General features: G+C 37.1%; 1 protein-coding gene, 1 long non-coding RNA gene and 3 other non-coding genes across 5 annotated transcripts in view; 4 read left to right on the forward strand and 1 right to left on the reverse strand.

Annotated features, from left to right (window-relative positions):
* Nucleotides 1–13466, reverse strand: part of Dora (zinc finger SWIM domain-containing dorado) — a 112189-nt gene that overhangs the window by 86647 nt on the left and 12076 nt on the right. The window lies entirely within an intron of this gene.
* TRNAG-GCC (transfer RNA glycine (anticodon GCC)) lies at nt 1248–1318 on the forward strand. The gene has a single exon. It is a non-coding gene; the product is annotated as a tRNA-Gly (tRNA).
* On the forward strand, nt 2598–2668 carry TRNAG-GCC (transfer RNA glycine (anticodon GCC)). The gene has a single exon. It is a non-coding gene; the product is annotated as a tRNA-Gly (tRNA).
* Nucleotides 5168–5238, forward strand: TRNAG-GCC (transfer RNA glycine (anticodon GCC)). The gene has a single exon. It is a non-coding gene; the product is annotated as a tRNA-Gly (tRNA).
* On the forward strand, nt 9397–12617 carry LOC143303122 (uncharacterized). The gene is made up of 3 exons (XR_013059123.1): nt 9397–9662; nt 9984–10834; nt 10923–12617. It is a non-coding gene; the product is annotated as an uncharacterized LOC143303122 (long non-coding RNA).

The following is a 13466-nucleotide window of genomic DNA, read 5'->3' on the forward strand; positions in this document are numbered from 1 at the left end:
TTCCCATCCTGAAATGAAAATGTGAGAGACTTTCTTTTTTTTTTTTTTTTTTTTTTTTGTAACCTGGGTCAAATTTTAAAGACTGGATCGGTCCCGACGAGCAGATGTTTTTAATGGATTGAGCAAATAGGATCGTAAAATAATTTGTCTTAAAAATATTACGTTTCTTATATCATTTTTTACTCAATTGCGTTGTACTATCATCGAAAGGTTTTTAAAAGTCGAAAAGTTTAATTTAAAATATTTTATTCCATATTTAATTAATTAAAAACGTTTACTTAATACTTCACATTCAATCAGAATTTAACTTGCAGAAAAATTTTAAAACAAGGTACTATTCAAATCTTGGAAGAATAATGATTTATTTTTCCAGTTTTACAACAGGTAGCGCTGTCCAGTGTACCGAAATTAATTTAAGGATCCAAAGACAGCTGTAAGATTAAAAAAGCAAATATGCAATAAACGCGCGAGCCATGTTCCTCTGTTAAAATAATAAAGGAAATATAAAAAAAGGAAGAAGCGAGACGGCGTTCATTTATTACCAAAAAGCTAACCACCGTTGGCGATACTGTTCGACGAGCAAAAAAAAAGCCTCCGAAAAATGTAGACGCGTCCCCGTGCAACGTCGCATAGCCTGTTTTTAACGATCCTGCGCGATACGAAGAGGTTAACAAACTTTTGTTCCTTTATCGCGGTTGCGTGTGTATATAGCGTTGTCCGTTTGCCCAGCAGGAGCAAACCGCCGTGTCGACGCGTTCGTAGAAAAGAAAAATAACAACGTCCGAATCGTCCGGTAATCGCAGACGTACGGAAAAAGAAAAAAAAAAAAGAAAAGCGAGGGTACGCTGGACGAACGAAGCGGAATGAAAGAGGAAAAAAAAGAATAACTAGGGTCAGATGGAGTTAGGGTGAATGGCTTTAGGAGAATTTTCATGAGTGTCGTTGTTAGAAAGTATATTAGTTTTATTCTGTTCACCTTTTTGTTAGAAACTTTTTTAGTAGTGGCTTTGATTATTGGAATTTTAGCTGGCATAATACATGGTGACCAAAAATGAAGTAATAAGTTAAAAATATAGATAGATAGGTAGATAATACGAGATATTAATAATTCAGATGAACAGAAAACTTATCTATTTTAATTAACAAATTAATAACAGATCTGTAATAAAGTAATAATATTGAAAATAGTAAAATATGTAGGACACTACATTCCAAAAAACTTACTATAAGAAAACAGTATCTCAACAGCATCGGTGGTTCAGTGGTAGAATGCTCGCCTGCCACGCGGGCGGCCCGGGTTCGATTCCCGGCCGATGCAATGTTCTTTTTTTTTATTATACATATTTTTCAGTATAGAAATATTATAACGTATCGACCTTCGTAGATAAATAATTTTTCATTTATAAAGAAAAAAAATAATATATTCTTGTAACCAAAATAAGCCATCTTCGCTTAACTCCCCATCCTCGCGTGTACATCGGTGACTCAATGTACACATATACAATATACAAGTACTCAGCTGCCTGCGGGCAGGCCTGGATTCGGACTCCCGGGATTCGACCTTGAACCATCGAGCGGGTGGACCTTACGACCGAACAATACTTATACCATACAATCCTGTCGTCTAGAGTTATAGTACCAACTACAATTGTGATAATGAATTCTTTTAAATTATTTGGTGTACACAATACGTGTGCATAATTATGCACATTTTACAATCCATTATGCAATACATAATGGCAAATTTTTCAATTATAAATGTCGAATAATTTAAAAACTGTTTCCGATAATTATAGGAGACAAAAAGGCACGAGAATTAAATCGAGAATCAAAATTTAATTGGCAAGTTACAATTTTATACTCTCTGTTAAAGCAGCGTCTTAGTCTGTTATCATTTTTGCTCTTTGTAGATAGATATGAAAGCCTTTTAATTGTACGAACGATGATACACCAATATACTGCAAAAATCAGAAAGCATAATGTGCCGCGCTTTATACATTTGAATATGCAAGTGATGTACGCATCAACGTGCCTGCTCCTCTGTTTCACCCTACGCTCATAACACTAGGATATGAAGAGGGGAGCACGATCCACGAACCCTCGCAGACTTAACGACAGATATGACTACCAGAACGAATATCTTGAGACTCATTGGGGCATCTGGCACTCAGAATCCTACCTACATTTCCGAAGACGAATGAACTTTGGATTGTCTATTAGGGCACACATCAATATTCAATTTACAAAAAGAAGAAATGTTTTCAAAGACGAGTATTTAGGCGTTAACAGACCCTTCCGCATCTTGTACTTAAAACTGAAAGATCATACTTTATCTATTGTTAATCAAATCACTTATTAGATATAGATATACATCGTTCTAATCTGGTGAAAAACAAGCGTATCAATAATGGAAAAACTGAGAAAATTCGAAAGAATTTCTTTTCGTGTCTCTTTATTTGGAGAGAAAGTAAAAATGAATATTACATAAGTAACAAAATAAAAAAATCAAATTTTAAATGTATTTCTTAATTCAGAAAAATACTCTGCAATCTGTATTCTGCCAATTTATACTCTATAAAATCCCCATATTCATATAAGCATCGGTGGTTCAGTGGTAGAATGCTCGCCTGCCACGCGGGCGGCCCGGGTTCGATTCCCGGCCGATGCAATGTTCTTTTTTTATTATTATACATATTATTTTTAACGCAAATATACATTAGAGCACATCGATTTTCACATCGAAATTATCTTTCAAAAATAATTGAACAAAATATATCTCCTATTTTTAACCACCATCTGAAATGTAGGTTGCGTAACGTAAAGCCTTTCTCTTACTTCCCCTATTCTCATCCGAGCATTAATAACTCGCGCGTTCTATTGTCGGCTGGTATAATTATATAACAATAAAAATTGATCACTTTCACATCAATTTACAGGAAACTTACAACTAATATCTGTTAATATTTATACATTCTATTCTTCATATTTATTCTCATTCAATTGTTCAAAACATATAATTATTATTTCCTCGTTATTGATATTGTTATATCTTATGAATTATACTGTATTGTTATTATTGTATATCTTTCACTAATTGACTTTCCAAACTATATATCGTACTTGGCAGGGAAAACAAACGTGGGGTCTACAGCCACGGTTCGCCTCCCCTTCTCTGAATCTCATTGCAGCATCGATCCTAAGGTCCCTGAAAGAGGACGGCCGTGAACTCCGCAAAGAGATACCACCAGCTTCGTGGTGTCTTAGGGTCACCTGAACTAAAATCTGGTCCCTTCTTCCTTTATCTGCTTTTTAGCAGTACGTTCCTTCCCTCCAATACGTACATTTTTATCTTTATCTTTTCCCCGATCGCACTGCCCCAAAGGATTCAATTTTTTACAAAATCTTCACAAACCTATCAAAACTTGACACACAATGTCAGAAATTCATATTGTTCCGTAAGAGCTGTTTATTTCGTCATGTGAACCGAGTATGCTGGATAATATATATTAAAAATCATGGTGGTATAAGTTATGATTTTGTGAATTTTCTATAATAAGAGAAGCAGTACGCTATTTTATACTCAGCAATCCGTATAATATTGTATGATGAGTATTTACCAAATTATCAGAAAATTACGAAATTGTTGAAATCTGATAAACTCCGCCTTGCCAGTTATAGGTTATAATGAAATACGCAATTGCCGTACTATGCAACTTTTGAACGTTACGAATAGCCAGGAACGTGTGCAATTTCAACGATGAATCTAAATACTCATCTCCCTAAGACAGAGAGTGCAATGGAGCCGTGGTGAAATTGAGTATCGTGATAACCTCGACACAGAGCAAGTCGAAAGAAACACGATGCCAAGGCCGCTTCTACACGGGGAGAGTCAGTAAATGTCAGTTTAACCGGTTGAAGTACCTTTCCCTGTTAAAATCACTCACACGAAGCCAAGTAGCGCACGACTCTTCAACGGCTTTCGAATATACATGACTTTTTCAAGGTAGATAGTAAGCTCAGGAGCAGAGACACGGCCCGTTATGGCTATACGTCGACGATTCCCGACGGTGAAGGAGTTCTTTTTGTCCTCTGTAAGCTCAGGTAGAAAGGAGGGAAAAAAGGGATTGCGAGCGAGATGGTAGAAGCGGTCTCGCTTGCGTAAAAGCAAGATGCACTTTAGGGATCGGTTCGACGAGCAGGGCCAGGTGCATTGACTTTGGTTCGACAAACCGGATGTCGAAGTCAACTGCCCTAGGCTCTAGTCTTTTCTACACTCGGGTTTATTGACTCTAAAAGGTAAATTACATGATATTAGGTGGGGAATTTTTAATCAGTCAACTTATTCGGTGATATCTACGTACTCTTGAAATTATGGAGGTTAATGAAGATCAATCAATTTTAAATGTGACAATATTGACTTTTCTAAATATAAATATTTTAGAGTTTATTTTTAGCATATGTAGTGCTTATTATACAGAAATTAATCGATACATCTTTTTTAATAAAGGATCCAAATAAAGTAATTATTATGTTAAATTAGGAATCCGAGTGAGACAAGCTAACAGGCTGACAATAAAATATTGTTCATCTCGATGTTTAATTTGTATCCTTCCAACTGATTTCAAGATACAAGTAAGATCCGTGTAATTTTCGAGATTATATACATTTTTGATTTATGCAGTTACAAGTAATACAAGTGTATTTTGATTTGCAAGCCTTTGTTAAGAAAAGAATGGCCTATTACTTGATAGTAAATAATGAGTCATATGTAGGAGACGGACATATTATATCCTATAGCCTGTAACTCAGTTTCTTTGTTGTGCTCGGACCACAATAGTGCAATGACCGACCCTGAACCAAAGTCATCCGCCAACCTGACCAGCGATTTGTTATTGTCTCGCTCTATGCATATTCTTTGGCAATATTTACTTAGAATGCCGTAATTGACCGATGTGTTATGTCCGACGCGCAAAATTTTCACGTAACTCTAATACTTGACATTTCATATTTCATATAATATCATTCGTTTAACGATTTATTTAATATTCAATTCGTATTATCGTATTAATCAAATCTAACTATTAAATAATTTCAAATAGATAAGAAATTAAATACTTTAATATGATTGTTAGCTGGAAACTTAATAGTGAAAGTAAATCTTTCAGGAGCATCGGTGGTTCAGTGGTAGAATGCTCGCCTGCCACGCGGGCGGCCCGGGTTCGATTCCCGGCCGATGCAAGTTACTTTTTAACTCTTCTTTTTTTTTTTTTTTTAGGAAGATATTTCTATTTACATACATGTCCACTTTAATAGAAAATATAATAAATATATCGTAGGAGAATTTCTTAACATTAAAATTTGGAGAAAAAAAAAAGAAAGAAAAATATTCCTACGTAAGGATTATTTCATATACATCGGCACCTTCACTGTATCATCGATGCTAGTACGCATCTGAAGTTAGAAATTCACGCCGATGGTTTAAAGCTAACAAAATAACCAGGACTTTTCCAAGAGTAGAGGACTAATGCGATCGGAACGAGGATAAATTTCCTCACCATGCACTTACGTCACTTAACTCCCTCCGCAAACAAGGACAAGGGAAGAAGGAGAACGTGGGATGGAGCAGAATCTCGAAGGAGAATTATTATCCGATTGTTGTAACCGGTAAGACAAGAATCCGTAAGGACAGCGAGGAACTCCATCGCACGAGGGCAAAATAACGTCGCTTTAAATTACGACACACCGCCAGGAAAGCGATCATTATCCTCAGGATACCGTAGAACGATCGGGAATTCTTTCCCTAGCCAGTTTGATTCCAACAATTGAGTCAGCTATGAATCATGTCTTTGAACATTAACGATGTTTTCGTAGATTTTGTTCTCAGAATATTAATAAAATGCAAATAAATTCCTCGCCCTTCTTATGACTGGATGAACATTGGCAGTGGAACAAAAGCCTAAAATATCCTAAATATCGAAAAGTAAGGGTACGATTGTGGCGCCACCGCGCGACGTTGGTCTGTATCGTCTTTTCAAAGGCGATTACAAAGCTCCGGCAATTAAACGCGAGCGACATCAACTGAGGATAGCTCTACCATCGTTACCACACGCGATCTTCTCTAATGAGAATAGTTCTTGCAGATTATACTATTGTTACGTTCCATCTTTTCTAGATATACCTCGTACGAAAGTGAGAATCTACCATTAAGATTTTATCGATCCTACCTGACCCTTACCAACTGTTCTCCTTTTCCTTATAGGTTAAAACCTCTTCTTTCTCGTATTCGTTATATAGCTACTTCCCTTCAAAAAAGAAACTAATCGAGTATAAAACAAAATTTAAATACTAATTAATAATCAATAAATACAATTCTCGTAAACTTTTACTTTTCTTCTCCTTTTTAGAATTTTAAGCACTATTCTTCTTAAGGTTTCTGAGAGATAAACAAAATTACTCTGTAAGGTAAATTTTTTGAGAAAACTCTGTTCTTACTTGCGCAACTTCCGCAACGCGGTGACTAATATTGCAGTACCTACCTACACTCCGAGAAACTTCATACTAGGACTATAACAGCTATTAAGTAGTTTGTTTGTTGGTAGAAATTCGCTTGGAAACTATTATGTAGCTCAACATTCGGTCGTCCTAAAAGGATTCGAGACCTTCGGGATTTGGACTAAATTATCGTTTCCCTTGTCCTCGTTTGTTTACCGAAAGTTTTCATAAAACATTGCGCTTTTCAATAGGAAAGTCACTTGAATTCAAAAGCTAACCATTCTACTCTATTTGCAGAGAACGTAGCACATAACAGGAAAATGATTTTGACAAAGTGTCAAAGCGTAAGTTTGTTTTTTTACGTTACTTGTACCTCTCGCATTTAGATGAATTATTCACTAGCAACACTCACCTGCAACAAAAAAGAAAAACAACTTGTCAATATTTTTTAGGTTATATATATATATTTGTTTTGCATATATTAAACTTGAAGATTAAGATAATGATATGATTCAGGTTAAAGCAAAATTCTTCGATAGTATAAATGGCCACCTATTAGAGGATAGGTATGGAACGAAAGTTCCAACTATGCGTTATAGCCAATTTCAGAGTTGCTAACTATCCACGTGGCTCAAGCAATTATGTTAGTTATACAAACTGTACATCACTTTTGACCGCGAAATTCACTTTGCGGTTGTTTGACGCTTTATCCTATATCTTTAGAACTTCTAGAAACGTGTTATTAAATTACCAACGCATGAACTTTCCTCTTTTAATAGAACTAACTTATACGCGTTTTACGCTTTACGCTTTAAGCAATGATCGATAAAGAAAAATATGTTAATCTGTTTTCCAAACTAAGGACTAAGTAAGCCTTAAGTGGATCCTTGTTTTTCTTAAACTGGAAGGTTCCATAAATTTTCCTAGAACATTTGTGGAGCACATGAATGGATAAAGAGCCGAAGAAATACCTAAATAGAAAAAGATAAAGAATCGATAGAATGGTTGCTCATTTCCGAAAACGTATCTCCCAGATAAAAGAAGCGAAAAGGGAGGAATTCCTCTTTCTCCGTTATCCATTTCCCTCTTCCGCCTCTCATCAAGCTATCCAGTCACCTCGTCAGATCTAGCCGGATACAATTCCAAATCAAGCCACGATTCCACCAAGGCTCCCCCCTTTTCCATTGGTTTTTATCGTTTCATCCCTGTCACGTTTCCAACCGTTCCGCCTTCTATCCTCCTTCTCCTTCGAGAGGCCCCCTTCTCTTTCGTTTTCAGGCTCTCAGTCGCATCCAGCCAACAGAGGACAAAGAGCTCGAAAGTTCTGACCGTCGAGCGATTTGTCATTCGGTCGCGTGTGTCCCCGCCGTTATACATCCACCATCGTTCTTACCCTTTTCAATCTTCGTTCCATGCTTCTTCCAGAGCCGTCTGTTTTCTTTCTGTCTCGCCCTCGCCTTTCCACCGTTCCATACCGCTGCTATTTGCTCTACCACCACTTCGATAGGACGCCATCTCTGTTGTTCTCTCGTCGTCTGTCTCTCTCATGCTTTTCGCCGCATCTCTCTTTGTTTTCTCTCCGTCTCGTCATCCTCCAACTTCTCTTTTTCTATCGTTTCTTCTAGCCTTTACTGTTTGCTCTCCATCCTCTATAACCAACTAGCACTTTCTTCGTCGGTTCGATGGGTTTCCCTGACTCGGGTGGTATTTCTTTCCCTGTCTAACACGCCTGTGCTGCCTCTGGTGTTTCTCCTAGCTGAATAAACAGGCCAGAAACGCGTGCGGCACGCTCGTCATGCTTTAATATAGTTCGTGCATAATGCATCGCGGTATTGTGCATACGTAGTAGTACACACGGGGCTGCGCAATATTCCAATTTTGCGCCCCGTTGCCGATCGATTTCGGCCCATGGATTCGATAGGAATATCCGTAAATTGCGGAACAGAGACAGTCCCTCGGCAAGAACATCGGGAATCGCCGATATAAATGGGCGATAAAAATGGGGCCGCTTTCATCAGCAAGGTCGTGCATAATGTATGCTGTGTCTTTCGTGACCCCGTGTGCAATTAACGATACCAGCTATGTTGCTTCGACTTCAGATTATTTGGAAATGCATAGTCGCAGTTGGAACCGGTAAAACTGTTCAAAAATTCATTCGATAATACGATTGTAATATACGCTTATAGCACATGAACATACATGTGTACAAGAAAAGTAACAAGAAAATAAATCATTAAAAGGAGTTTGTAATACACTTGGAACATAATACAAAACAATTTGTTCCAATATCTGGCATGTCAATATCGACAGAAAATACATTAGGGATATACACAATTACTGACCAGACGAACAGGATGGCCGATAATCACGGCTAACCGAGGCTATTACGATATAAGCAAAAATATTTACCATATACCTTAAATAACCATAAAGCTGGTTAAGAAATATTATTTGCTTATAAACTTCAGATTTTATCGTACCCTTTACGTCGTCCAATTACTATATGATACAAGTACCATTATAATTTACATTATTGATCACGTTTCCAATTATTATACACATATTTCTGTACAGTACTAATTATGCCTTTAGTAGCTATATCAATCATACCTGCAAACATGCCAATTCACTCGCCCGTCTACTCGACTTCTTTCGCGAATCGCTGCTAATGATTAACAAACATGTCAGAAACATTGTACGTAATTTGTATTTATTTCTGCATCGTATGTGATTTACTATTATCTGTTAATTGTTAATTATTTGTTCATTTATATCAATCTTTGTCTGCAACAAAGGGAGTTACTCATATAATGAATATAAATAAATCAATAGGTCCCTAGAAGGTTACAACAGGGTGTCAAACTTCACGAACCAAGAAAAACTGCACAACGAACCATGCTCTTCTTGCGACACCAAATGCCTACCAACCGTACAAATCTCATTTCAGATTCCTATCAACAATCTCGCGTACGCAGTTGCTAAAAAGTCCCCAAAGAGATACAACATTCTCGAGGGAATCGCGTGCGACTATTCATCGCACGAATAAAATGAAAAAAGGGTGGAAAAATAGTAAAGAAAAAGACAGAAAGAGCCGGCCTCTCGCGGCGACACGTGCGAGAACGTTCGTAGAACCGCTTTCGCCGAGTTGGAAACGTGCAACAGAAACGAGAGTAAGTACACGCATCTGTTGCCTCCTGGTAATTACGGTAGAGGGCTGGATAACTACATATATGACGCACACGTGCACGACCAAATCCACATAAAATCGTCCAACCAGCAATACGCACGCGCGTGCACACGCACGTACAGTAGGTTACGAAATTATTTGAACGTTTGTCATAGAAAACTTTTATACATGTTGTACATCTTATATAAAACATTCAAAATTTTATTAACATTGTCATGATTTCATTGATAAAATTTCCATAGTGTTCGAATACTCTCGTGAGCCACTATATACACACCAATAATTACAATGTCTCGGCGACTAGATGAACGGAACGCAGCGAAAGAGAGAAGAGAAAGACCCTCGCCCTCGAACAGCCAAGCCGCACGGCAATTACGTAGGGGAGACGCTCCCATTGTTCTATACTAATTTTCTACCTGGTAATAGACGCGTGTGTATGTCCGGTGGTTGCGGCGATAGGGGGGTCTTATGGCGGTTTCGTAGCACCCCGCGGATTCGCGGGAAAAGATGGTTCCAAATACAACAGATGTGGTAGAAACAGAGCGACATGTATAATGCGAAATTGTAGGCGCCTTCGTGTGAAGACAGCCCGTCAATCGTCGTAAAATAGTATAACTTGCCTTCGCCCGAAGTACAGATAAGTCAGACATTACGCTATGATATGAAACAAACGTGTATAGCTTTTTTAAATTATTTTTTTTAGAAGGTACAAGATGTATCAATGATATAGTAGGTAGAAAATTGTATATGGTGCTATAAGACATTATAAAAAGCTTCTTCACATTCCTTGTCGCTATGAAGTACCTGTTTCATTGCTGGTTTATTTTTTTTTTTTTTTTTTTATTAAATTTGTTTCGTTGATATCGTTACTAGATGTGTACAACTTACTTGTGTGTATTACTTGTAATATTTCGCTAATAAGAGCCAATTTATTGATAATATTGGTAAACAACAATTGCAATATTTTCTTTGTAGTTTTGATGTTCTATGACGAATAGAAACGGAGTAGCACTCCAGAGGACAAGAGTCGAATTCAAGTTATCGGAAACGGCACTTGGTATCAATCTCGGAACAAAATCGCGCTCAATAACGGATATATCTCGGTTCGTGGATTCCCTTAGAGAGCACATAACTTTCTTGGTACGGACAGTTCAGGTAAAGATAATTTTATTAAACCGAATCGTAAGTTACTCGTTTGGCAACCGGCCAACCTTCTCCGCCCTTTTGTATGCATTTCTAAAAGATTCCTTCTAAGTGTCTCTGAGGACCCTCTATGCGGTAAAAAGTCGCCATTTTTTACATCATCGTCAGGCAAATTCTATCAAGAACCAACAACCAAATAAATAAAGAGTGAAATTCAGGAACACTGCATAAAATACAATGGATGGAATGAATTGTTGGTATAAATTAATTTTGAAAAGCGAGAGTCAACGACCAAATAAGCAAATAAAAGATAATGATAGAATGAAGGAACTTTTGCGAAAAATTATTTCTAACAAGCAAGAGTCAACAACCAGATGAATAAAAAATACAATTGAAAGATGGAAAATAAAAGTATGTTAAGCGAATTTTCAGTAAAAATTATTTTTAAAATGGGAACACTATGAAGAGAAGATTTCATATGCGTTGTTCGAGGTTTCGAACTGATTTCGCAACATGGTCACACGGTGGTTTAAAATGTCATCGCCCAAGGATACGTACGCGTCGAGGAAGGGTAACGAAGTTTCGGCTAGCTCGATAGATGCGCGCACAAGAGGACAATTCGAGCGTACAGCTCGTCAGGTTAATTGAATTTATGGCTCGATATTCCGGGCGTGAGCGATTACAATCGACGATAAGCAGAATCGCGTGAAACTTCTGCGCGGTGGATTCTCGTTAACGAACGGATTCGCCTCGAACAATACCTTTGAGATCGTTGTTCTGGCTTTTCAATTCTTCGTTCATTTCAATAGATTATCTAGATGGAAGATTACTGGTCCAGCTCGTAAGAAAGAAAACTGTCGTGAAAATAATACCCGAGCAAGGATTTCGAGTGCGCTATCTTAATTGGAAACTATTACTCCGATCTTAATCCTCACTGAATTACTTTATACCTATTTTACAAACTTCTTTATTCGGAAAATCAATCTCCTTTAAGTAGCACACACAACAACCATGATAATTTACTTTGAAAAAAACTTACACGACATTGAATACTCTTCTAAAAGAATCTAAACAACTTTGTATAATCTTAAGTGATTCTTAGGAGACCTTCGATGACTATGAGTGATCTAAGACGAGACTCTGTGTAACCTCGAATGATATCCTTAGTTGACATAATCTACATGTCACAGATTGCCATATTTAAATACAAAAGCTATCTGATAAGAAGTAAAAATAAAATTGGGGTCGGCCGATTGGGTGTAACACTATTAAAATTCGACATGAAATGAAGCGAATGGGATGTTAAACACAACGAGGGCAAATTTTCAGAGTTTCACTGGTGCTAAGCTAACGAGGCTCGTATTCGAAGCAGTGAGGAATCTCCGGTGGTAATACAAGCTAAATTCCAGATAACTCAGCGACCATGCTGTCTGAGTCTTGATCTTTAACCCTAGAATTTCCCATGCGAGGTCGAAGGCTGACTCGTGACTTGGTCAGGGCACGTCATAAACTCGATTTGAAATTATTCCTACGATTGGAATAGTTCGAACATGAATTACGCTCTCGTACCTTTAGGATCGTGCGCAATTTTCCTCCATCCATTTCGAAGGTTCTACATATTTCTTACTGGTAACTTATTTTCCAAGATACCTACCATTTCAAAATCCAGAGAAGAATTAAGAATGCGATCATTAATTTAGTTTAATGCGATCAATTAAAAAGTCAAGCTGATCAACTACACTTTCGAAAAGATTTATTTACTTCTGTAAGTTTATTACTGCAGGAAAATCACACGAAAAATTCAAAATTGAATCGCCAGTTCCAAATCCTTAAAAATTGTAACATTGAACATTTCAATCTATGGACTTAGTCGATGTAACTTCTAAACAGCTCATATAGTACTTTTTCTTTTCCTTTTTCTTCGTTTTATAAATTTATAAATATTCAATTTCAGAAATTCACATCACGAAGAAACAGATTCACCCTCCGTAAATATAATTATTTGAAATTTCAAAAGATTTTTAATGTATTCCTTTTACGTGGAAGTCTTCGAACTTCAATGCACTCGCGATATCAGAGAATAGCGACCTTCTCGAACAAATGAGTCTCTTAGAAACGGAAGAATCGTTAATGCGTTGCAAATGTGGTAATACAACGATGGACTCGTTTCTCCGTAGAATCTCATTAACCGGGTTGCTCGATGACTTGAAACACGTTAATGCTTGCACACACGTCTCCAAGAATCGACATCAATCACTGTCGAGCCAAGAAGTTCAAACGTTCTCTCTCGACGCGGCCGGCAATTTACATCCACCATGAATTCATGGTAACCATGGCGCGAACATCGAAGCGAAAAGGGACGGAAGGTTTTACGAGACCGGTGACGTAGTTTTCTTCTTTTCACTTCAGTCAGGATCGATTCTTTATGTATTTCAACTATACAAAGGGTTTTGATATTACGGGGAAAATTTAAATAAGTCGTATATAAAGGAATAGGAAGAAAATATTACGAATATTTAATAATTTTGTCGAATTTTTCTATAATATACAGAATATATATTTCAATGTTGTAATATAAATTTGTACAATTACATAGAGTTCCATGGGAAAAACGCTATAAAATTCGTTGAAGTATTATTAAATA

The sequence above is a fragment of the Bombus vancouverensis genome, chromosome 8 (assembly GCF_051014615.1).
Source record: "Bombus vancouverensis nearcticus chromosome 8, iyBomVanc1_principal, whole genome shotgun sequence".
In the NCBI taxonomy this organism is placed as follows: Eukaryota; Metazoa; Arthropoda; class Insecta; order Hymenoptera; family Apidae; genus Bombus; species Bombus vancouverensis.